Consider the following 25,176-nt stretch of genomic DNA (forward strand, 5'->3'; position numbering starts at 1 on the left):
TGCCAGCAGCGAGTAAGCACAAGCAAATGACCCTTACAAAGTTCTCAGCCCTTTGGACTGCTTGATGGGCTCCCATCAAGGAAAACCTAAAGCAAGGGCTTTGAGGCAAAGCAAAATTCTTGGAGGAGATCATGCTTTGTCTTACCACTTGTTTCCAGCTTGGACATCTCTTCTCAGTCTACTACCATTGTCCATCAAATATTTGGGGGCTTTCTGAGATCCAGAGGTACGTTTCCACAAATATTGCTCTCCTAACCATTGCCTGTGCCCTTCTGTCTGCCTGTGCCTGACACTTGGTCCTGGGACTGCTGGGCCAGGTAAAACCCGTGTAAATGGGCAATGTCAGTCAGCTCCCCATGGCTCAGCATTTGGATTTTTCCTTCCAGTCACCTGCTTCAGCTGCAAAGCCGTTTCTGATTCCTACGAGGCCTTCCTGGATGTCCCTTTGGATATCAAAGTAAGAGGCTTTGCAATTGTGCTTCAAGACATCCCCAGGCCCCTGTAGCTTTGCAGAGTCAACACATGGAGGCTACAAGACATGTAGTCTATGAAAATGTAGACTGTGAACAGAAGAGATCTTGGTGGTGGGTGGGAAGGGAAATGGGGGGTGTCCTCCCGCAGAGGCCGCGGCACTGGTCTCTCTGGAGGTGCTGTCTCTAAGCTCAAGAAGCAGCATTATTCTCTCTGCAGCCTTGATACATCCTCATCCTTGTTCCCTTTGCCCTCCCAAACACCTGTCTGGCTCCCAGGCTGATGGGCTGGATTGTTTGCACCACTGATGGCCCTGCACACTGTCATTAGTTGAACTGAGCCGTGGGACAGGGAGGCAGCTCCTGATGGCTCCAGGAGCCCCTGGGACACAGGGAAATGTTCAGCATCCCACTCTCCTTCTGCCTCCCTCTGAACACTGCTTGCAGGTTCCTGGTGGGTCTCTTCAGCATCAGCTGCAGAGGTCTTCTTGTGAACTCCTGGGAAATGCTTGGGTGAGGGCATTTCCCACAGCTCAGCGCATTCATTTCTCACTCCTCCAGGCAGCCTCGTCCCTCACTGGAGCTCTGGAGGACTTTGTGACTCCCGAGCACCTGGATGGTGAAAACTGCTTTAAATGCAGCAAGTAAGATGATTACTAAGAACATATGAACATCAGGTCCTGTGGGAGGGGGCTGCATGTCACTGGGGAGAAGGCATCTTCTCATGGAGGTTTAGTGCACACAAATGAGATGCAGCTTTTTTTAAATGTGGCAGTGAGTAGCTTAGGATAGCAAAAGCTGTGTGAGACAGGGAAGGTTGCCTGGCCACCTTGTGGGAGGATTGGGTGCATTCAGCACTGGGCTCTGTGCTTTGTTTCAAGGTGTAAGAAGAATGTTGCCGCCTCCAAGAGGTTCACAATCCATTGTGCACCCAAGGTTCTCACGGTGTGTCTGAAAAGGTTTGACTGTTTCAGCGGCAGGAAGATCAGCAAGGTGTGTACACAGCTGGTGTGCAGCTTTCTCTTCCTGCAGCAGATTTCCTGGAGCAGTATGCTTGTCACAAGCCACTCGTGTTGGCTTAGTCGTGTTCCCTTCTGGGGAGAGAAGAATTCCCTTGGGAGGACAGGCAAGCGCTCTTCTCCAGCAGAGCTGCTTTGGCCAAGAACAGTTTCCTGCCAGCCAAACTTGATGAAAAACCAGCTGTTGATGAGCCCCAAAGATGTATTTACACACCTGTGGCCCCTGGACTTGGCAGACTATTTCATGTCCCAGATCAGGATCACTTCTGAGCCCCGTCGGTGTCTCTGTAGGTTGTGCAGTACCCCGAGTACTTGGATCTTCGCCCATACATGTCTCAGGCAGATGGAGAACCCCTCCATTACTCCTTATACGCCGTCCTGGTGCACAGTGGGGTCACCTGCCATGGAGGACACTATTTCTGCTACACAAAGGTCAAGAGCAACTTCCTTCCTTTCCACTGGGGAAAAATGTGGGCTGGGGAAGATAAACTTCCCCATCAGTGTTACTGACAGCCAAGGTTTTGGGGCAGAAGGTCTCCTTAGGGGCTGGGCTGGGTTTGTTTTGACCTACTCTTTGTTTGGTAGTTTTCTGCCTGTGTTTTTGGAGAGAAAGCATGCAGAGATCCTTGCCTTTTTTTTTACAGGCCAGCAACGGCCTGTGGTACCAGATGGATGATGAGTCTGTGGAGCTTCGTTGCATTGCCACAGCTCTCAGGCAGCAAGCCTACCTGCTGTTTTATGCCAGGTAATAGCCAGCATTCAGATGTTGTTCAGAAGATGTTTCCTTTTCCCTGTTTCTTGTTTTGCTTCTCCCACTCCTGAGTGCTTTCCTCACTGAATGCAATTGCTACCTGCAGCATTCAGTGCTGTAAAATCTGTCCTAGCCCATATCTGTCCTTCAGGCTGCTGCCCTGATGTAAGCTGCTACTTGTCTGCTTTCTGATGCTGGACTTATGTAGAGAAGAGGGAGAGAACTTAAAGGGGCTGGCCAGGAAAGATGGGGAGGGACTCTTTATCAGGGAGCGTTGGCCAGGATGAAGGGTATCAGTTTTCAGCTGAGCCAGGGCAGGTTTCCATTAGATATTAGGAAGAAATGCTTCAGTTGAAGGGTGGTGAGGCCCTGGCACAGGCTGCCAAAAGAAGCTGGGGTGCCCCGGGCCTGGAAGTGTTCAAGGCCAGGTTGGACAGGGCTTGGAGAAACCTGGTCTGCTGTAGGGTATTCCTGCCCATGACAGGGGGGTGGAACAAAATGAGCTTTAAGGTCCCTTCTAAGCCAAACAAGTGTGTGGATTTCTGAAATGGAGGCTGTAGAAGGTCTAAAGATGAGGTTTTGCTGGGATAGGAGCAGGCTGGTTGGGAAGAGTGGGTGGGAAGCTGCATTTTCTCTTAGTGGCCTTGGTTAAGTCTTCTCTTTGTCATAGAAACCTGTCCAAGAAAATGACGGAAACCCAGAGGAGGCTGCAACAACAGCCCAAACCAGAGATCACTCTTTTTTTCTGCAGATGCTCTGATGAGAAAATTGGAGAAAGGGCTTCTTCCTCGCTGGCACCACCATATGGCCCTTCCTTCCTCAGGCAGGGGGCAGCCAGCAGCAAGGTGGCTTCTGTTGGACCCCAGGGTTTGCCTGGTAGGACTAAGGTAACTCTGGGGAGGTGCTCAGGGCACCAGAAGAGCGGCTGATTTCTTTCTAGGATCTCAGCATTTCTCTTTTTGCCTGCCACACTGCAGCATTCTTCACAGCCACAATGCTGCTTCCTCTCAAACCATGCCACCTGGTGCCATCCTATTTGTGTGCCTTTGGCCCTCTGGCCTTGGCAGCCCTCCAGTGAAATGTCCCCTGCCAGAACTTGTGGGGGTTCCCCAGTGACTCCGGTCCTTTCAGGAGAAAAGGGCAGGAACTCTCCCCAGCTCTCTTTGCAGGCCGTGGCGCTGGGCGTGGAAGAGAGCGGCAGGAAGCAGGCCCGGAGCAGATCCCCGCTGTGGGGCAGGAATGTGCACAGCTCGTTTGTGGGCAGCACGGACTGGGAGCACTCTGCAGGGAGGAGAACTGGCCCTCCAAGCTGTGGCCGTGCTGCCAGGGATGGTGCAGCTTCAGGGCCTTCCAACAGGAGGTTCCAGGGGGCTGCTGCCCCCAGGGCTGCTCAGGAGCAAACCCAGCTGAGGCAGAGAGAGATGAGCGGATCCGTGCGGGGGGGCTACGACCTCTGCAGCCGCTTTGTGCGACACTCAGACTGCGAGCCCTCAGCAAGGAACAGGAAGAGGCAGAGAACAAGTTCTCCACGTTGGGACCAAAGCCCCAGTGCAGTTCCAGGGCCCTCCAACAGCAGCTTGAAGCAGGCTCCCGTGCTCAGGGCTGCTCGGGAGCAAAGCCGACCAAGAGAGCAGAGAAGATTCCCACGGCGGGGCTGCGATGAGCGCAGCCGCTGTGTGCAGGGCACAGAGCACCAGCCCTCCCTGAGCAAGAGGAAGAGGGGGAGAAGTCCTCCACACTGTGACGAAGCCCCAGTGGATAATGCACTTCCAGGGCCCTCCAACAGCAGCTTCAGGCAGCCTCCCGTGCTCAGGGCTGGTCCGCAGCAAACCCAACCAAGGCGGACAGAGCGGAGAAGATCCTCACGGCGGGGCTACAGTGGCCGCAGACGGTTTGTGCAGGGCACAGAGCACCAGCCTTCGCTGAAGAAGAGGAGGGTTTCCATGCCCCAGAGATTGACATCAGACAAGTGCTCAGGGCACTCGGGGAGGTTGTGGCCCTGGCTGAAGCAGAAGGCAAGATTGGCACTGCATTTTTTAGCAAAGGTGTCCTTGTTTTCTCAGACTCACACGCCTTCTCAGACATGAGGGAACAACTTATTTAACTGGAAGACGACGCTAATGATAGACTAAATGGCTTTAGTTAGAATTCTTTATTCCACAGTGTAGATGGTTAGAGCTTCTAATATAGTAGAGTGTTTGGAAGCAATAGTGAAGCAATTCTATTAAAGCTAGAAAAATAAATATTAAGTAGAGACCCTTGCCAATATTAATAAATATTAAGTAGAGACCCTGGACAAGTCTCTTTTTCTCACGGCGAAACCTTGCTGGGTGTCCCCCCTCAGGGGAGGAATCTCCACACACACTCGGAGAAGGGGGGTGTTAGAAGTCTGTCCCATTTTATAGTCTAAAGGGGTGGACTGTCAGCCAGGGGCTGCTCGGGGAGCTGGGCCAGCTGGAGCAGGATGCTCTGCCTAAGCAGGGATACAGCAGCTCCAAGTGTGGCTTGTTTACACTTTAGCAGTAACAGCTTGAGCAAGGAGGGTCTCCTGATTTTAGTGTTAAAGAGTGCTGAGCCCAGCTTGACCAAACTGTCCTACCCACCACTGTCACTGAAAACATCAGGATCAATCAAGCTCTCTACTACTACTTTTACTATTAGAAAGCAGGCATGACTTTCTTACAGGGCTCCTCTAAACATGCACACACTCTTTCAAAACTTTGCACTATTTATACGTTTTAGCAAAGAAATGAATGTTCATTGGCTCTAAATTGCATCATGCTCTTCATTAATTAGTTTTCTCTTCTATTGGTTATTGACTTCTTGCTTCTCTTGCTAATTAGTCCCCATTTTCAGTCTTTTTCTTCTCTTTTTCCCAGATAGAGAGGTATTGTGGTTTAAAGCCAGGTGGGAATTAAGCACCCCGCAGCTGCTTGCTCAACCACCTCTTCTTCTCCCCTCACTGGTGGAATGGGGAGGAGATTTGAAGTCAAAGTTGTATGTTGAATTAAGAACTGCTTAGTAATTGAAAAGAAAGTGAAATGCAACAATAGCTTAAGAATGATAATGAAAAGGAAGCAAACAAGTGATGCACAATGCAATTGCACACCAGCTGCTGACTGATGCCAGAGCCTCCTTGCCCAGCTCCCTTCTAGGCAGCTCCTCCCAGTTTATACAGCAGGCATGATGTTGTGTGATGTGGGACATGCCTTTGGTCAGCTCAGGTCACCTGTCCCAGCTGAGCTTCCTCCCAGGTTCTTTTGTGAACCTCCTCACTGGCAGAGCAGAAGAGAAGGAAAAAAAAATTCCTTGCCTTAGGATAAACATGGCAGCAGAACCCAAAACTTGAGTGTGTTCTCAACACCATTCTCATTCCGAATCCAAAGCACAGCACTGGAACAGCTACTGAGAAGAAATTAACTCTAGCCTAGCTGAAGCCAGGACAATGGGATTAGGGTACAATTGCTGAATTGTCTGTCTCTTGATCTCAGGGTTCTGCAAAATGGGCTTGTGGTTCATAAATTCCTTGTGTCCAGCTTCAGCAATGTATCTCTCTTTCTCCACGCGCCAATTTCCTGATTGTTTTTTCCGAGGAAAACCCAGCCCTGTTGAACTCAAAGCCTTTTGAGCGTTCTCTAAGCTTTTATCCCGTTGAAACCTTTGATTTCCTCCGCTTCTCCGGGCACCAATTCCCTGCTTTTTGCGAGGAAAACCCAGCCCCGTTGAACTCAAAAGCTTGGGAGCACTCTTTAAAAAACTTCAACCCCGTTTTTTAGCTCTGCCCCGATTCTGTTGGAGCCAGCCACCCTGAGTGGGAATCTGGCTTGTGGTGGTTCTCAAGCCCCACATGTCCTCCCTGGATGGGGGAGAAAGTCCTTGCCAGGAGTAAGAGATGAAGGGCACTTTTGGTTCTTCTCAGTCTCCAGGTTGTTTGTTGTATCTTATCAGTAACTTACATGCTGCCCAATAGCATGAAGCAGAGCAAGTACCAAAAGACAAAATGCAGGAAACTCAAGGCCTTTTTAAAGAGAAACCACCCAGGTGTCACTAAGAATGTCCATTCTTTGGACTGTTCTACCAATGCCTAATGAACTGTCCGTTCATGTAGCCTGTGCTGTGGCATTTCCTGACCAATCATTCAGTGCTCCCAACACTGCAGAAAATGGAGTAGGTGAAGAAGAAGGAAGAGAGCTGAAAAAGCACAGGGATCCTCCATTTTGTCTTCATCCACTTACCATACTAATAAACCTCAAAGTTTAAATTTTTCACCCTGGGACAAACTATATCTTGTACTATCATCTAACTCACACCCTTGTCGATTCTAATTCATCCCAAAGCCTTGGCAGCTCTCCCCATGGACAAAGGAGTGTTTCCCTGGGGGGATGGATCCCTCAGGATAGGCAGAGAAACACTCCCTGCACTTTGGGTTCCAACATGGCCAAAGCTGTGTCTGATCAAAACCTAAGCAAGCCTGGAGGAAGGAGTAAATGTCAAGCTGCTAAAAACCTGCCCAGGAGAGACAGCAGCTGGGTGGGGGCAGCCAGCCAAGGTTCAGCCAGTGCAGCCTCTGAAGGGTCCCTTTGGTGGTGCCAGTGCAGGGTCAGCCCGTGGGGGTACCTTGAGGGCAGATCAAATTCACTGGAAATGAACCTTGGGTGCTTTGCTGCACGAGTGTCACAGGCACAGGACTGTGCCTGGGAGGAGTGGAACAGAAATGCCCAGCACCCTGTGCACCACACAAAACTGTGAGCAGGCCTGGGCCAGCTCTCGGGGGCCTTTACTCGTTAGTCTTGGCAGGCTTTTACTGACTACATTTTACTGATGCCAGCAGATGAGCAGCTCTTCATCAGCAGCACAGGGGAGTCCTGGTGACTTCCACCTGTGAGAGGAGCCATGTGGATTCTTGTGTGCCTGGCAACCATGTGGTTCTACGGTCTCAAGGGGACACATAGCTGTGTGGCCCCGTGTCACAGAGGGGCAGAGATGTGGCACCTCTGCAGTGATTGTGACCTCCCCTGCCCAGTGCTTGGTGTCCTGAAAGCAGGCTGGCCTTCAGGACAGCTCGGCTCTTCCTCTGCTGCTCGTGTGCCTGTCTTTGAAACAAATTGGTTGTTTACTGTCCTCCTCACCTTTCATCCTCCCAAAGGTGATCATGATTTGACTCTTGGGATAGATCACAGAGGAAGGAGATATGGGATAAAAGTCTAGGCCGCTTTATACCTTGCTAGCTGTAGGCTGAGCTGTTCCACCTTTATAGGCTGACCAGCTATGGGCTAGGGTAGAGCTCCTATTTGCTGATTCTTGTTTCTTTCCTATAGCCTAGGCTAGGTAAGTAGGGGGTGAGTGTAGTCTGAGGGGCTGGGCTCAGCCTAGAGTCAAGCCAAAAAGCCCACCTTGAGTGCTGCAGGAGGGAGCGAGACAGGAAAAGGAGAGCAGCAAAGGCAGGAGTTAAATGAGTGGCTGAAAGCTGGTCACTCCTGCATAGGAGCTGGGAAAGGCAGAGAGCTCTGCTGCTGCTGCAGTGCCAGGAGAGCAGCAGCAGGGCCTCTTCAGAGAAGGTACCATGTACTGGAGCACTTCAAAAGGACCTTTGAAGCTGCTGTGAACTGGGGCTCTGGCACTGCTCCTAAGGGTGTGAGCCTGCAGCTCGGCAGCAGCACGAGCACCTCTGAACCACTTGATGGCATTTGCTGTTCTCTAGGTTGTGTTTCTTTGGAGTTTTCCCACTTTTGGTGAGCTGCAGTAATTTATTTGCAATCAGGTGGTGGGATTGACACCGATCTCTGGCCTGACGACCTTGGTCATCCAGAGCTTTGTCCTCTGTTCCTGAGAGAGGCAATGGCCACAACAGGGAACAATTCCTGTGAGTATCAGCTTCAGCAGCGTGTTTGCACTTTCTGAATCCCCACAGACAGCTGACATGGCTGGTGGTCAGATCCCAGAATGATGTGCTCCCGATCTAGAGGGAACTCTGGGATGTTTGCTGAGAGCAGCCAGACTGAGCCGGGGGATTTTGGACTTTATGATTAGTCACAGGAAAACACCTTTTGTCTCTCTTTTGCCACTATGTCCAAGACTTTGAACCATCATTGCTCATAGAGAGCTCTGGCATCCTTTGAGTTACCTTCTCAAGTTACCTTACTTGTGTTCAGTACTTGCTTGTTTTCAGTAAGTTACAGTCAGGAAAAGGGCAAGCTTGACCTGATAGTGCAGTCTACAGCTGTAGTGAGAAAGGAAGGTAGCCTGAGGCCAAGAAATCAGATCTGGGTTTGTTGGACTCTTGGCAAAGTAAGCAGGGGGCCAGACTTTTGCAAGCCAGTAAATTTCAATGGCAGTGCCAGGCTTGCCCTGCTACTGAGTTGAAGGTTTGACCTGCTTGTCCTGAGAGCTCCAAGTTGAAAAATGCTTTTGTTCTTCATCTCATCTCTTTTGCAATGGAATTTCTCTGCAGTCACTGCTGAGGGAATGGCTCCTCCACAAAGGATCCTCTTTCCACCGGAGAAGATTTGCATGGTCTGGCAGCAGAGACAGAGTGCTGGAGCAGGACTCTTAAACGTGGGCAACACGTGCTTCCTCAATGCTGTGCTGCAGTGCTTGACCTACACCCCCCCACTGGCCAACTACCTGCTCTCCCGAGAGCACAGCCAGGCCTGTGAGTGCTTTTAGGAACATCTCCTTGCCAATCTAATAATTAAATCCCAAAGATTCCCGGAATCTGGAATTTGATTGAGGAGAAGAGCAGCCCTTTTTCAGCCCCATGAGTTGATGTTCTTTGAACACTCAAGCCTAGAAGGCACTTGTCCTATGCAGCTGTCGTACTCTTCATGAAGGCACCTCTTTGTAGCTGCAGCTCTCTATTCCTGCAAGTTAAACCCTCTTGGCTTATTGCCCAGAAAACTTCTGTCAGTTTAGCATCCCTCTTGAGAACATTTTCTGCAGGCTAAAATGCCCTGGGATGGTTGGGGCATTGGGAGGACTGGAGTATTGCACTGGAGTGGGAGTGGAAGAGGAGGAGTATCCCAGTGCTGTGGGTATTTTGCTAACCTGAGGACCTTGCCTCCTTCTCTCTTCAGGTCGGCAGCAAGGTTTCTGCATGATGTGCATCATGGAAACACACGTTACCAAGGTCTTGCATTCCCCTGTCAATGCCATCCTGCCTCTGGCTGTCCTCAGGGTGTTCAGATGTAAGTCATTCCAGGTGCTTGGACAGGTTTTCTTCCCTTCTGGGATGAGAGAACGACCAACTTCTTTCTTAGGCATAGGAGAACATTTTCAGCTTGGAAGGGAGGAAGATGCCCATGACTTCCTGTGCTGTACTGTCAATGCCATGCAGAGAGCTTGTCTGAGTGCCAGCAGCGAGTAAGCACAAGCAAATGACCCTTACAAAGTTCTCAGCCCTTTGGACTGCTTGATGGGCTCCCATCAAGGAAAACCTAAAGCAAGGGCTTTGAGGCAAAGCAAAATTCTTGGAGGAGATCATGCTTTGTCTTACCACTTGTTTCCAGCTTGGACATCTCTTCTCAGTCTACTACCATTGTCCATCAAATATTTGGGGGCTTTCTGAGATCCAGAGGTACGTTTCCACAAATATTGCTCTCCTAACCATTGCCTGTGCCCTTCTGTCTGCCTGTGCCTGACACTTGGTCCTGGGACTGCTGGGCCAGGTAAAACCCGTGTAAATGGGCAATGTCAGTCAGCTCCCCATGGCTCAGCATTTGGATTTTTCCTTCCAGTCACCTGCTTCAGCTGCAAAGCCGTTTCTGATTCCTACGAGGCCTTCCTGGATGTCCCTTTGGATATCAAAGTAAGAGGCTTTGCAATTGTGCTTCAAGACATCCCCAGGCCCCTGTAGCTTTGCAGAGTCAACACATGGAGGCTACAAGACATGTAGTCTATGAAAATGTAGACTGTGAACAGAAGAGATCTTGGTGGTGGGTGGGAAGGGAAATGGGGGGTGTCCTCCCGCAGAGGCCGCGGCACTGGTCTCTCTGGAGGTGCTGTCTCTAAGCTCAAGAAGCAGCATTATTCTCTCTGCAGCCTTGATACATCCTCATCCTTGTTCCCTTTGCCCTCCCAAACACCTGTCTGGCTCCCAGGCTGATGGGCTGGATTGTTTGCACCACTGATGGCCCTGCACACTGTCATTAGTTGAACTGAGCCGTGGGACAGGGAGGCAGCTCCTGATGGCTCCAGGAGCCCCTGGGACACAGGGAAATGTTCAGCATCCCACTCTCCTTCTGCCTCCCTCTGAACACTGCTTGCAGGTTCCTGGTGGGTCTCTTCAGCATCAGCTGCAGAGGTCTTCTTGTGAACTCCTGGGAAATGCTTGGGTGAGGGCATTTCCCACAGCTCAGCGCATTCATTTCTCACTCCTCCAGGCAGCCTCGTCCCTCACTGGAGCTCTGGAGGACTTTGTGACTCCCGAGCACCTGGATGGTGAAAACTGCTTTAAATGCAGCAAGTAAGATGATTACTAAGAACATATGAACATCAGGTCCTGTGGGAGGGGGCTGCATGTCACTGGGGAGAAGGCATCTTCTCATGGAGGTTTAGTGCACACAAATGAGATGCAGCTTTTTTTAAATGTGGCAGTGAGTAGCTTAGGATAGCAAAAGCTGTGTGAGACAGGGAAGGTTGCCTGGCCACCTTGTGGGAGGATTGGGTGCATTCAGCACTGGGCTCTGTGCTTTGTTTCAAGGTGTAAGAAGAATGTTGCCGCCTCCAAGAGGTTCACAATCCATTGTGCACCCAAGGTTCTCACGGTGTGTCTGAAAAGGTTTGACTGTTTCAGCGGCAGGAAGATCAGCAAGGTGTGTACACAGCTGGTGTGCAGCTTTCTCTTCCTGCAGCAGATTTCCTGGAGCAGTATGCTTGTCACAAGCCACTCGTGTTGGCTTAGTCGTGTTCCCTTCTGGGGAGAGAAGAATTCCCTTGGGAGGACAGGCAAGCGCTCTTCTCCAGCAGAGCTGCTTTGGCCAAGAACAGTTTCCTGCCAGCCAAACTTGATGAAAAACCAGCTGTTGATGAGCCCCAAAGATGTATTTACACACCTGTGGCCCCTGGACTTGGCAGACTATTTCATGTCCCAGATCAGGATCACTTCTGAGCCCCGTCGGTGTCTCTGTAGGTTGTGCAGTACCCCGAGTACTTGGATCTTCGCCCATACATGTCTCAGGCAGATGGAGAACCCCTCCATTACTCCTTATACGCCGTCCTGGTGCACAGTGGGGTCACCTGCCATGGAGGACACTATTTCTGCTACACAAAGGTCAAGAGCAACTTCCTTCCTTTCCACTGGGGAAAAATGTGGGCTGGGGAAGATAAACTTCCCCATCAGTGTTACTGACAGCCAAGGTTTTGGGGCAGAAGGTCTCCTTAGGGGCTGGGCTGGATTTGTTTTGACCTACTCTTTGTTTGGTAGTTTTCTGCCTGTGTTTTTGGAGAGAAAGCATGCAGAGATCCTTGCCTTGTTTTTTACAGGCCAGCAATGGCCTGTGGTACCAGATGGATGATGAGTCTGTGGAGCTTCGTTGCATTGCCACAGCTCTCAGGCAGCAAGCCTACCTGCTGTTTTATGCCAGGTAATAGCCAGCATTCAGATGTTGTTCAGAAGATGTTTCCTTTTCCCTGTTTCTTGTTTTGCTTCTCCCACTCCTGAGTGCTTTCCTCACTGAATGCAATTGCTACCTGCAGCATTCAGTGCTGTAAAATCTGTCCTAGCCCATATCTGTCCTTCAGGCTGCTGCCCTGATGTAAGCTGCTACTTGTCTGCTTTCTGATGCTGGACTTATGTAGAGAAGAGGGAGAGAACTTAAAGGGGCTGGCCAGGAAAGATGGGGAGGGACTCTTTATCAGGGAGCATTGGCCAGGATGAAGGGTATCAGTTTTCAGCTGAGCCAGGGCAGGTTTCCATTAGGTATTAGGAAGAAATGCTTCAGTTGAAGGGTGGTGAGGCCCTGGCACAGGCTGCCAAAAGAAGCTGGGGTGCCCCGGGCCTGGAAGTGTTCAAGGCCAGGTTGGCCAGGGCTTGGAGAACCCTGGTCTGCTGTAGGGTATTCCTGCCCATGACAGGGGGGTGGAACAAAAGGAGCTTTAAGGTCCCTTCTAAGCCAAACAAGTGTGTGGATTTCTGAAATGGAAGCTGTAGAAGGTCTAAAGACAAGGTTTTGCTGGGATAGGAGCAGGCTGGTTGGGAAGAGTGGGTGGGAAGCTGAATTTTCTCTTAGTGGCCTTGGTTAAGTCTTCTCTTTGTCATAGAAACCTGTCCAAGAAAATGACTGAAGCCCAGAGGAGGCTGCAACAACAGCCCAAACCAGAGATCACTCTTTTTTTCTGCAGATGCTCTGATGAGAAAATTGGAGAAAGGGCTTCTTCCTCGCTGGCACCACCATATGGCCCTTCCTTCCTCAGGCAGGGGGCAGCCAGCAGCAAGGTGGCTTCTGTTGGACCCCAGGGTTTGCCTGGTAGGACTAAGGTAACTGTGGGGAGGTGCTCAGGGCACCAGAAGAGCGGCTGATTTCTTTCTAGGATCTCAGCATTTCTCCTTTTGCCTGCCACACTGCAGCATTCTTCACAGCCACAATGCTGCTTCCTCTCAAACCATGCCACCTGGTGCCATCCTATTTGTGTGCCTTTGGCCCTCTGGCCTTGGCAGCCCTCCAGTGAAATGTCCCCTGCCAGAACTTGTGGGGGTTCCCCAGTGACTCCGGTCCTTTCAGGAGAAAAGGGCAGGAACTCTCCCCAGCTCTCTTTGCAGGCCGTGGCGCTGGGCGTGGAAGAGAGCGGCAGGAAGCAGGCCCGGAGCAGATCCCCGCTGTGGGGCAGGAATGTGCACAGCTCGTTTGTGGGCAGCACGGACTGGGAGCACTCTGCAGGGAGGAGAACTGGCCCTCCAAGCTGTGGCCGTGCTGCCAGGGATGGTGCAGCTTCAGGGCCTTCCAGCAGGAGGTTCCAGGGGGCTGCTGCCCCCAGGGCTGCTCAGGAGCAAACCCAGCTGAGGCAGAGAGAGATGAGCGGATCCGTGCGGGGGGGCTACGACCTCTGCAGCCGCTTTGTGCGACACTCAGACTGCGAGCCCTCAGCAAGGAACAGGAAGAGGCAGAGAACAAGTTCTCCACGTTGGGACCAAAGCCCCAGTGCAGTTCCAGGGCCCTCCAACAGCAGCTCGAAGCAGGCTCCCGTGCTCAGGGCTGCTCGGGAGCAAAGCCGACCAAGAGAGCAGAGAAGATTCCCACGGCGGGGCTGCGATGAGCGCAGCCGCTGTGTGCAGGGCACAGAGCACCAGCCCTCCCTGAGCAAGAGGAAGAGGGGGAGAAGTCCTCCACACTGTGACGAAGCCCCAGTGGATAATGCACTTCCAGGGCCCTCCAACAGCAGCTTCAGGCAGCCTCCCGTGCTCAGGGCTGGTCCGCAGCAAACCCAACCAAGGCGGACAGAGCGGAGAAGATCCTCACGGCGGGGCTGCAGTGGCCGCAGACGGTTTGTGCAGGGCACAGAGCAGCAGCCTTCGCTGAAGAAGAGGAGGGTTTCCATGCCCCAGAGATTGACGTCAGACAAGTGCTCAGGACACTCGGGGAGGTTGTGGCCCTGGCTGAAGCAGAAGGCAAGATTGGCACTGCATTTTTCAGCAAAGGTGTCCTTGTTTTCTCAGACTCACACGCCTTCTCAGACATGAGGGAAGAATTTCTTTAACTGGAAGACGACGCTAATGATAGACTAAATGGCTTTAGTTAGAATTCTTTATTCCACAGTGTAGATGGTTAGAGCTGCTAATATAGTAGAGTGTTTGGAAGCAATAGTGAAGCAATTCTATTAAAGCTAGAAAAATAAATATTAAGTAGAGACCCTTGCCAATATTAATAAATATTAAGTAGAGACCCTGGACAAGTCTCTTTTTCTCACGGCGAAACCTTGCTGGGTGTCCCCCCTCAGGGGAGGAATCTCCACACACACTCGGAGAAGGGGGGTGTTAGAAGTCTGTCCCATTTTATAGTCTAAAGGGGTGGACTGTCAGCCAGGGGCTGCTCGGGGAGCTGGGCCAGCTGGAGCAGGATGCTCTGCCTAAGCAGGGATACAGCAGCTCCAAGTGTGGCTTGTTTACACTTTAGCAGTAATAGCTTGAGCAAGGAGGGTCTCCTGATTTTAGTGTTAAAGAGTGCTGAGCCCAGCTTGACCAAACTGTCCTACCCACCATTGTCACTGAAAACATCAGGATCAATCAAGCTCTCTACTACTACTTTTACTATTAGAAAGCAGGCATGACTTTCTTACAGAGCTCCTCTAAACATGCACACACTCTTTCAAAACGTTGCACTATTTATATGTTTTAGCAAAGAAATGAATGTTCATTGGCTCTAAATTGCACCATGTTCTTCATTAATTAGTTTTCTGTCTTCTATTGGTTATTGACTTCTGTAGCGGGTTGAGTTCGAAACCAGGCAGAAACACCCAATTAAGTGTAGTGGGTTTGGTTCAAAATATTCATTACTTACTTATTGTCCTTCTGTCAGATAAGAATTAGGAGAAAAGCAAAGCAGGCAGAAACCTTAAACAGTTGCAGTACAATGAAAGGGTTTTATTACTAATAGAATTAAAAGGAAAGAGAAAATAACAAAAAAAAATTAAAGCAAATTCCCCCCCCCCCCCCCCCCCCATCTTTCCAGCACTTCTATCCTTTTACCCAACTCGCACAAAGGGTAACAGAACATGGGATGTTAGTCAGTGTTCCAGTTCTTGAAAAGTCTCTCTCTTATGCTTAAGGAAAAAAGGGTTTTCTTCAGCTGCACGTGGCTCCCAAAGTGCCACCAACAGCAGACCCGCCCGGAAACAATCAATCTGCTGTGGTGTAAAACATCTCTCCCATGAAAAATCTCACAGTTCCTTCACACTGCAAACCATGGGCCATCACATGGGGTTATTAATCTTTTTAAGGATAAGTTATTTTGGCCTGCACACAAAGGCTTTTCTTCGCCACAAGTCTCTAAAAGCCTCTCACTGCTTCTATATAGCCTGGCATAGGCACTCTTCACAATCTTCACAGGCCACACGAGGATTCTCCATCCCGCCATGTTCTTCAAATGGATCAGAGACAAACACTTTGTGGTATTACAGTTTCTTACCACGCCATGCAAGAAGGTTTTTTAAGCTACGCGCGAGAATCGCGGCACCGCCCTCTTTTCTCCCGTCGCCATTTCAGCTCCGTCTCACGGGACTCCCTTTCTCTTTCTCTTCCTCTCTGAGGCTGAAGCCGCCACGTTGAGGAGTGTTCTTGTTCGGGCTTTACGGTGGAGAAAGCCTCGCTCCCTCTGTGCTGCTGGCTGCGTGGTGTCCCCTTCAGTTCAGCACGAAGTGTGCTGGCTGCAGAAAGGAGGCTCCGCCGGCTCCCGCTGGCTCCGCCGGCTCCGCATGGAGAGGAGAGGGACCCGCCTGTCCCCAGAAGCCGCGCTGGATGGGTTTAGCTCTGAGCAGTCCATGGCTGGTTTTAGCTGCCTGCGGCTCTGGGACAGTCCCCCACAGCGACCCAGGGTCCGTGCCGCGGCGATGGGAAAGGGGGGAAGGGGCAGTGGGCCCGGCCCGGCCCGGCGGGGCCTGGAGGCTCGGAGCCCCCCCCCCCCCCCACCTTCCAGCAGGCGAGCTCCCACAAAGGGAAATCGCCCCTTTCCGTGCGGTTTAAAGATGTAAATTGTGAGAAGCAAGTCTAAAAGACTGTCCATCAACTCAGGTTCAACCCAATACAACTTCTTGCTTCTCATGCTAATTAGTCCCCATTTTCAGTCTTTTTCTTCTCTTTTTCCCAGATAGAGAGGTATTGTGGTTTAAAGCCAGGTGGAAATTAAGCACCCCGCAGCTGCTTGCTCAACCACCTCTTCTTCTCCCCTCACTGGTGGAATGGGGAGGAGATTTGAAGTCAAAGTTGTATGTTGAATTAAGAACTGCTTAGTAATTGAAAAGAAAGTGAAATGCAACAATAGCTTAAGAATGATAATGAAAAGGAAGCAAACAAGTGATGCACAATGCAATTGCACACCACCTGCTGACTGATGCCAGAGCCCCCTTGCCCAGCTCCCTTCTAGGCAGCTCCTCCCAGTTTATACAGCAGGCATGATGTTGTGTGATGTGGGACATGCCTTTGGTCAGCTCAGGTCACCTGTCCCAGCTGAGCTTCCTCCCAGGTTCTTTTGTGAACCTCCTCACTGGCAGAGCAGAAGAGAAGGAAAAAAAAATTCCTTGCCTTAGGATAAACATGGCAGCAGAACCCAAAACTTGAGTGTGTTCTCAACACCATTCTCATTCCGAATCCAAAGCACAGCACTGGAACAGCTACTGAGAAGAAATTAACTCTAGCCTAGCTGAAGCCAGGACAATGGGATTAGGGTACAATTGCTGAATTGTCTGTCTCTTGATCTCAGGGTTCTGCAAAATGGGCTTGTGGTTCATAAATTCCTTGTGTCCAGCTTCAGCAATGTATCTCTCTTTCTCCACGTGCCAATTTCCTGATTGTTTTTTCCGAGGAAAACCCAGCCCTGTTGAACTCAAAGCCTTTTGAGCGTTCTCTAAGCTTTTATCCCGTTGAAACCTTTGATTTCCTCCGCTTCTCCGGGCACCAATTCCCTGCTTTTTGCGAGGAAAACCCAGCCCCGTTGAACTCAAAAGCTTGGGAGCACTCTTTAAAAAACTTCAACCCCGTTTTTTAGAATCTGCCCCGATTCTGTTGGAGCCAGCCACCCTGAGTGGGAATCTGGCTTGTGGTGGTTCTCAAGCCCCACATGTCCTCCCTGGATGGGGGAGAAAGTCCTTGCCAGGAGTAAGAGATGAAGGGCACTTTTGGTTCTTCTCAGTCTCCAGGTTGTTTCTTGTATCTTATCAGTAACTTACATGCTGCCCAATAGCATGAAGCAGAGCAAGTACCAAAAGACAAAATGCAGGAAACTCAAGGCCTTTTTAAAGAGAAACCACCCAGGTGTCACTAAGAATGTCCATTCTTTGGCCTGTTCTACCAATGCCTAATGAACTGTCCATTCATGTAGCCTGTGCTGTGGCATTTCCTGACCAATCATTCTGTGCTCCCAACACTGCAGAAAATGGAGTAGGTGAAGAAGAAGGAAGAGAGCTGAAAAAGCACAGGGATCCTCCATTTTGTCTTCATCCACTTACCATACTAATAAACCTCCAAGTTTAAATTTTTCACCCTGGGACAAACTATATCTTGTACTATCATCTAACGCACACCCTTGTCGATTCTAATTCATCCCAAAGCCTTGGCAGCTCTCTCCATGGACAAAGGAGTGTTTCCCTGGGGGGATGGATCCCTCAGGATAGGCAGAGAAACACTCCCTGCACTTTGGGTTCCAACATGGCCAAAGCTGTGTCTGATCAAAACCTAAGCAAGCCTGGAGGAAGGAGTAAATGTCAAGCTGCTAAAAACCTGCCCAGGAGAGACAGCAGCTGGGTGGGGGCAGCCAGCCAAGGTTCAGCCAGTGCAGCCTCTGAAGGGTCCCTTTGGTGGTGCCAGTGCAGGGTCAGCCCGTGGGGGTACCTTGAGGGCAGATCAAATTCACTGGAAATGAACCTTGGGTGCTTTGCTGCACGAGTGTCACAGGCACAGGACTGTGCCTGGGAGGAGTGGAACAGAAATGCCCAGCACCCTGTGCACCACACAAAACTGTGAGCAGGCCTGGGCCAGCTCTCGGGGGCCTTTACTCGTTAGTCTTGGCAGGCTTTTACTGACTACATTTTACTGATGCCAGCAGATGAGCAGCTCTTCATCAGCAGCACAGGGGAGTCCTGGTGACTTCCCCCTGTGAGAGGAGCCATGTGGATTCTTGTGTGCCTGGCAACCATGTGGTTCTACGGTCTCAAGGGGACCCATAGCTGTGTGGCCCCGTGTCACAGAGGGGCAGAGATGTGGCACCTCTGCAGTGATTGTGACCTCCCCTGCCCAGTGCTTGGTGTCCTGAAAGCAGGCTGGCCTTCAGGACAGCTCGGCTCTTCCTCTGCTGCTCGTGTGCCTGTCTTTGAAACAAATTGGTTGTTTACTGTCCTCCTCACCTTTCATCCTCCCAAAGGTGATCATGATTTGACTCTTGGGATAGATCACAGAGGAAGGAGATATGGGATAAAAGTCTAGGCCGCTTTATACCTTGCTAGCTGTAGGCTGAGCTGTTCCACCTTTATAGGCTGACCAGCTATGGGCTAGGGTAGAGTTCCTATTTGCTGATTCTTGTTTCTTTCCTATAGCCTAGGCTAGGTAAGTAGGGGGTGAGTGTAGTCTGAGGGGCTGGGCTCAGCCTAGAGTCAAGCCAAAAAGCCCACCTTGAGTGCTGCAGGAGGGAGCGAGACAGGAAAAGGAGAGCAGCAAAGGCAGGAGTTAAATGAGTGGCTGAAAGCTGGTCACTCCTGCATAGGAGGTGGGAAAGGCAGAGAGCTCTGCTGCTGCTGCAGTGCCAGGAGAGCAGCAGCAGGGCCTCTTCAGAGAAGGTACCATGTACTGGAGCACTTCAAAAGGACCTTTGAAGCTGCTGTGAACTGGGGCTCTGGCACTGCTCCTAAGGGTGTGAGCCTGCAGCTCGGCAGCAGCACGAGCACCTCTGAACCACTTGATGGCATTTGCTGTTCTCTAGGTTGTGTTTCTTTGCAGTTTTCCCACTTTTGGTGAGCTACAGTGATTTATTTGCAATCAGGTGGTGGGATTGACACCGATCTCTGGCCTGACGACCTTGGTCATCCAGAGCTTTGTCCTCTGTTCCTGAGAGAGGCAATGGCCACAACAGGGAACAATTCCTGTGAGTATCAGCTTCAGCAGCGTGTTTGCACTTTCTGAATCCCCACAGACAGCTGACATGGCTGGTGGTCAGATCCCAGAATGATGTGCTCCCAATCTAGAGGGAACTCTGGGATGTTTGCTGAGAGCAGCCAGACTGAGCCGGGGGATTTTGGACTTTATGATTAGTCACAGGGAAACACCTTTTGTCTCTCTTTTGCCACTATGTCCAAGACTTTGAACCATCATTGCTCATAGAGAGCTCTGGCATCCTTTGAGTTACCTTCTCAAGTTACCTTACTTGTGTTCAGTACTTGCTTGTTTTCAGTAAGTTATAATCAGGAAAAGGGCAAGCTTGACCTGATAGTGCAGTCTACAGCTGTAGTGAGAAAGGAAGGTAGCCTGAGGCCAAGAAATCAGATCTGGGTTTGTTGGACTCTTGGCAAAGTAAGCAGGGGGCCAGACTTTTGCAAGCCAGTAAATTTCAATGGCAGTGCCAGGCTTGCCCTGCTACTGAGTTGAAGGTTTGACCTGCTTGTCCTGAGAGCTCCAAGTTGAAAAATGCTTTTGTTCTTCATCTCATCTCTTTTGCAATGGAATTTCTCTGCAGTCACTGCTGAGGGAATGGCTCCTCCACAAAGGATCCTCTTTCCACCGGAGAAGATTTGCATGGTCTGGCAGCAGAGACAGAGTGCTGGAGCAGGACTCTTAAACGTGGGCAACACGTGCTTCCTCAATGCTGTGCTGCAGTGCTTGACCTACACCCCCCCACTGGCCAACTACCTGCTCTCCCGAGAGCACAGCCAGGCCTGTGAGTGCTTTTAGGAACATCTCCTTGCCAATCTAATAATTAAATCCCAAAGATTCCCGGAATCTGGAATTTGATTGAGGAGAAGAGCAGCCCTTTTTCAGCCCCATGAGTTGATGTTCTTTGAACACTCAAGCCTAGAAGGCACTTGTCCTATGCAGCTGTCGTACTCTTCATGAAGGCACCTCTTTGTAGCTGCAGCTCTCTATTCCTGCAAGTTAAACCCTCTGGGCTTATTGCCCAGAAAACTTCTGTCAGTTTAGCATCCCTCTTGAGAACATTTTCTGCAGGCTAAAATGCCCTGGGATGGTTGGGGCATTGGGAGGAGTGGAGTATTGCACTGGAGTGGGAGTGGAAGAGGAGGAGTATCCCAGTGCTGTGGGTATTTTGCTAACCTGAGGACCTTGCCTCCTTCTCTCTTCAGGTCAGCAGCAAGGTTTCTGCATGATGTGCATCATGGAAACACACGTTACCAAGGTCTTGCATTCCCCTGTCAATGCCATCCTGCCTCTGGCTGTCCTCAGGGTGTTCAGATGTAAGTCATTCCAGGTGCTTGGACAGGTTTTCTTCCCTGCTGGGATGAGAGAACGACCAACTTCTTTCTTAGGCATAGGAGAACATTTTCAGCTTGGAAGGGAGGAAGATGCCCATGACTTCCTGTGCTGTACTGTCAATGCCATGCAGAGAGCTTGTCTGAGTGCCAGCAGCGAGTAAGCACAAGCAAATGACCCTTACAAAGTTCTCAGCCCTTTGGACTGCTTGATGGGCTCCCATCAAGGAAAACCTAAAGCAAGGGCTTTGAGGCAAAGCAAAATTCTTGGAGGAGATCATGCTCTGTCTTACCACTTGTTTGCAGCTTGGACATCTCTTCTCAGTCTACTACCATTGTCCATCAAATATTTGGGGGCTTTCTGAGATCCAGAGGTACGTTTCCACAAATATTGCTCTCCTAACCATTGCCTGTGCCCTTCTGTCTGCCTGTGCCTGACACTTGGTCCTGGGACTGCTGGGCCAGGTAAAACCCGTGTAAATGGGCAATGTCAGTCAGCTCCCCATGGCTCAGCATTTGGATTTTTCCTTCCAGTCACCTGCTTCAGCTGCAAAGCCGTTTCTGATTCCTACGAGGCCTTCCTGGATGTCCCTTTGGATATCAAAGTAAGAGGCTTTGCAATTGTGCTTCAAGACATCCCCAGGCCCCTGTAGCTTTGCAGAGTCAACACATGGAGGCTACAAGACATGTAGTCTATGAAAATGTAGACTGTGAACATAAGAGATCTTGGTGGTGGGTGGGAAGGGAAATGGGGGGTGTCCTCCCGCAGAGGCCGCGGCACTGGTCTCTCTGGAGGTGCTGTCTCTAAGCTCAAGAAGCAGCATTATTCTCTCTGCAGCCTTGATACATCCTCATCCTTGTTCCCTTGGCCCTCCTAAACACCTGTCTGGCTCCCAGGCTGATGGGTTGGATTGTTTGCACCACTGATGGCCCTGCACACTGTCATTAGTTGAACTGAGCGGTGGGACAGGGAGGCAGCTCCTGATGGCTCCAGGAGCCCCTGGGACACAGGGAAATGTTCAGCATCACACTCTCCTTCTGCCTCCCTCTGAACACTGCTTGCAGGTTCCTGGTGGGTCTCTTCAGCATCAGCTGCAGAGGTCTTCTTGTGAACTCCTGGGAAATGCTTGGGTGAGGGCATTTCCCACAGCTCAGCGCATTCATTTCTCACTCCTCCAGGCAGCCTCGTCCCTCACTGGAGCTCTGGAGGACTTTGTGACTCCCGAGCACCTGGATGGTGAAAACTGCTTTAAATGCAGCAAGTAAGATGATTACTAAGAACATATGAACATCAGGTCCTGTGGGAGGGGGCTGCATGTCACTGGGGAGAAGGCATCTTCTCATGGAGGTTTAGTGCACACAAATGAGATGCAGCTTTTTTTAAATGTGGCAGTGAGTAGCTTAGGATAGCAAAAGCTGTGTGAGACAGGGAAGGGTACCTGGCCACCTGGTGGGAGGATTGGGTGCATTCAGCACTGGGCTCTGTGCTTTGTTTCAAGGTGTAAGAAGAATGTTGCCGCCTCCAAGAGGTTCACAATCCATTGTGCACCCAAGGTTCTCACGGTGTGTCTGAAAAGGTTTGACTGTTTCAGCGGCAGGAAGATCAGCAAGGTGTGTACACAGCTGGTGTGCAGCTTTCTCTTCCTGCAGCAGATTTCCTGGAGCAGTATGCTTGTCACAAGCCACTCGTGTTGGCTTAGTCGTGTTCCCTTCTGGGGAGAGAAGAATTCCCTTGGGAGGACAGGCAAGCGCTCTTCTCCAGCAGAGCTGCTTTGGGCAAGAACAGTTTCCTGCCAGCCAAACTTGATGAAAAACCAGCTGTTGATGAGCCCCAAAGATGTATTTACACACCTGTGGCCCCTGGACTTGGCAGACTATTTCATGTCCCAGATCAGGATCACTTCTGAGCCCCGTCGGTGTCTCTGTAGGTTGTGCAGTACCCCGAGTACTTGGATCTTCGCCCATACATGTCTCAGGCAGATGGAGAACCCCTCCATTACTCCTTATACGCCGTCCTGGTGCACAGTGGGGTCACCTGCCATGGAGGACACTATTTCTGCTACACAAAGGTCAAGAGCAACTTCCTTCCTTTCCACTGGGGAAAAATGTGGGCTGGGGAAGATAAACTTCCCCATCAGTGTTACTGACAGCCAAGGTTTTGGGGCAGAAGGTCTCCTTAGGGGCTGGGCTGGATTTGTTTTGACCTACTCTTTGTTTGGTAGTTTTCTGCCTGTGTTTTTGGAGAGAAAGCATGCAGAGATCCTTGCCTTTTTTTTTACAGGCCAGCAACGGCCTGTGGTACCAGATGGATGATGAGTCTGTGGAGCTTCGTTGCATTGCCACAGCTCTCAGGCAGCAAGCCTACCTGCTGTTTTATGCCAGGTAATAGCCAGCATTCAGATGTTGTTCAGAAGATGTTTCCTTTTCCCTGTTTCTTGTTTTGCTTCTCCCACTCCTGAGTGCTTTCCTCACTGAATGCAATTGCTACCTGCAGCATTCAGTGCTGTAAAATCTGTCCTAGCCCATATCTGTCCTTCAGGCTGCTGCCCTGATGTAAGCTGCTACTTGTCTGCTTTCTGATGCTGGACTTATGTAGAGAAGAGGGAGAGAACTTAAAGGGGCTGGCCAGGAAAGATGGGGAGGGACTCTTTATAAGGGAGCGTTGGCCAGGATGAAGGGTATCAGTTTTCAGCTGAGCCAGGGCAGGTTTCCATTAGATATTAGGAAGAAATGCTTCAGTTGAAGGGTGGTGAGGCCCTGGCACAGGCTGCCAAAAGAAGCTGGGGTGCCCCGGGCCTGGAAGTGTTCAAGGCCAGGTTGGCCAGGGCTTGGAGAACCCTGGTCTGCTGTAGGGTATTCCTGCCCATGACAGGGGGGTGGAACAAAATGAGCTTTAAGGTCCCTTCCAACCCAAACAAGTGTGTGGATTTCTGAAATGGAGGCTGTAGATGGTCTAAAGACGAGGTTTTGCTGGGATAGGAGCAGGCTGGTTGGGAAGAGTGGGTGGGAAGCTGCATTTTCTCTTAGTGGCCTTGGTTAAGTCTTCTCTTTGTCATAGAAACCTGTCCAAGAAAATGACGGAAGCCCAGAGGAGGCTGCAACAACAGCCCAAACCAGAGATCACTCTTTTTTTCTGCAGATGCTCTGATGAGAAAATTGGAGAAAGGGCTTCTTCCTCGCTGGCACCACCATATGGCCCTTCCTTCCTCAGGCAGGGGGCAGCCAGCAGCAAGGTGGCTTCTGTTGGACCCCAGGGTTTGCCTGGTAGGACTAAGGTAATTCTGGGGAGGTGCTCAGGGCACCAGAAGAGCGGCTGATTTCTTTCTAGGATCTCAGCATTTCTCCTTTTGCCTGCCACACTGCAGCATTCTTCCCAGCCACAATGCTGCTTCCTCTCAAACCATGCCACCTGGTGCCATCCTATTTGTGTGCCTTTGGCCCTCTGGCCTTGGCAGCCCTCCAGTGAAATGTCCCCTGCCAGAACTTGTGGGGGTTCCCCAGTGACTCCGGTCCTTTCAGGAGAAAAGGGCAGGAACTCTCCCCAGCTCTCTTTGCAGGCCGTGGCGCTGGGCGTGGAAGAGAGCGGCAGGAAGCAGGCCCGGAGCAGATCCCCGCTGTGGGGCAGGAATGTGCACAGCTCGTTTGTGGGCAGCACGGACTGGGAGCACTCTGCAGGGAGGAGAACTGGCCCTCCAAGCTGTGGCCGTGCTGCCAGGGATGGTGCAGCTTCAGGGCCTTCCAACAGGAGGTTCCAGGGGGCTGCTGCCCCCAGGGCTGCTCAGGAGCAAACCCAGCTGAGGCAGAGAGAGATGAGCGGATCCGTGCGGGGGGGCTACGACCTCTGCAGCCGCTTTGTGCGACACTCAGACTGCGAGCCCTCAGCAAGGAACAGGAAGAGGCAGAGAACAAGTTCTCCACGTTGGGACCAAAGCCCCAGTGCAGTTCCAGGGCCCTCCAACAGCAGCTTGAAGCAGGCTCCCGTGCTCAGGGCTGCTCGGGAGCAAAGCCGACCAAGAGAGCAGAGAAGATTCCCACGGCGGGGCTGCGATGAGCGCAGCCGCTGTGTGCAGGGCACAGAGCACCAGCCCTCCCTGAGCAAGAGGAAGAGGGGGAGAAGTCCTCCACACTGTGACGAAGCCCCAGTGGATAATGCACTTCCAGGGCCCTCCAACAGCAGCTTCAGGCAGCCTCCCGTGCTCAGGGCTGGTCCGCAGCAAACCCAACCAAGGCGGACAGAGCGGAGAAGATCCTCACGGCGGGGCTACAGTGGCCGCAGACGGTTTGTGCAGGGCACAGAGCACCAGCCTTCGCTGAAGAAGAGGAGGGTTTCCATGCCCCAGAGATTGACATCAGACAAGTGCTCAGGGCACTCGGGGAGGTTGTGGCCCTGAAGCAGAAGGCAAGATTAGCACTGCATTTTTTAGCAAAGGTGTCCTTGTTTTCTCAGACTCACACGCCTTCTCAGACATGAGGGAAGAATTTCTTTAACTGGAAGACGATGCTAATGATAGACTAAATGGCTTTAGTTAGAATTCTTTATTCCACAGTGTAGATGGTTAGGGCTGCTAATATAGTAGAGTGTTTGGAAGCAATAGTGAAGCAATTCTATTAAAGCTAGAAAAATAAATATTAAGTAGAGACCCTTGCCAATATTAATAAATATTAAGTAGAGACCCTGGACAAGTCTCTTTTTCTCACGGCGAAACCTTGCTGGGTGTCCCCCCTCAGGGGAGGAATCTCCACACACACTCGGAGAAGGGGGGTGTTAGAAGTCTGTCCCATTTTATAGTCTAAAGGGGTGGACTGTCAGCCAGGGGCT

This window comes from Aphelocoma coerulescens, chromosome 27 (genome assembly GCF_041296385.1).
Source record: "Aphelocoma coerulescens isolate FSJ_1873_10779 chromosome 27, UR_Acoe_1.0, whole genome shotgun sequence".
NCBI lineage: Eukaryota > Metazoa > Chordata > Aves > Passeriformes > Corvidae > Aphelocoma > Aphelocoma coerulescens.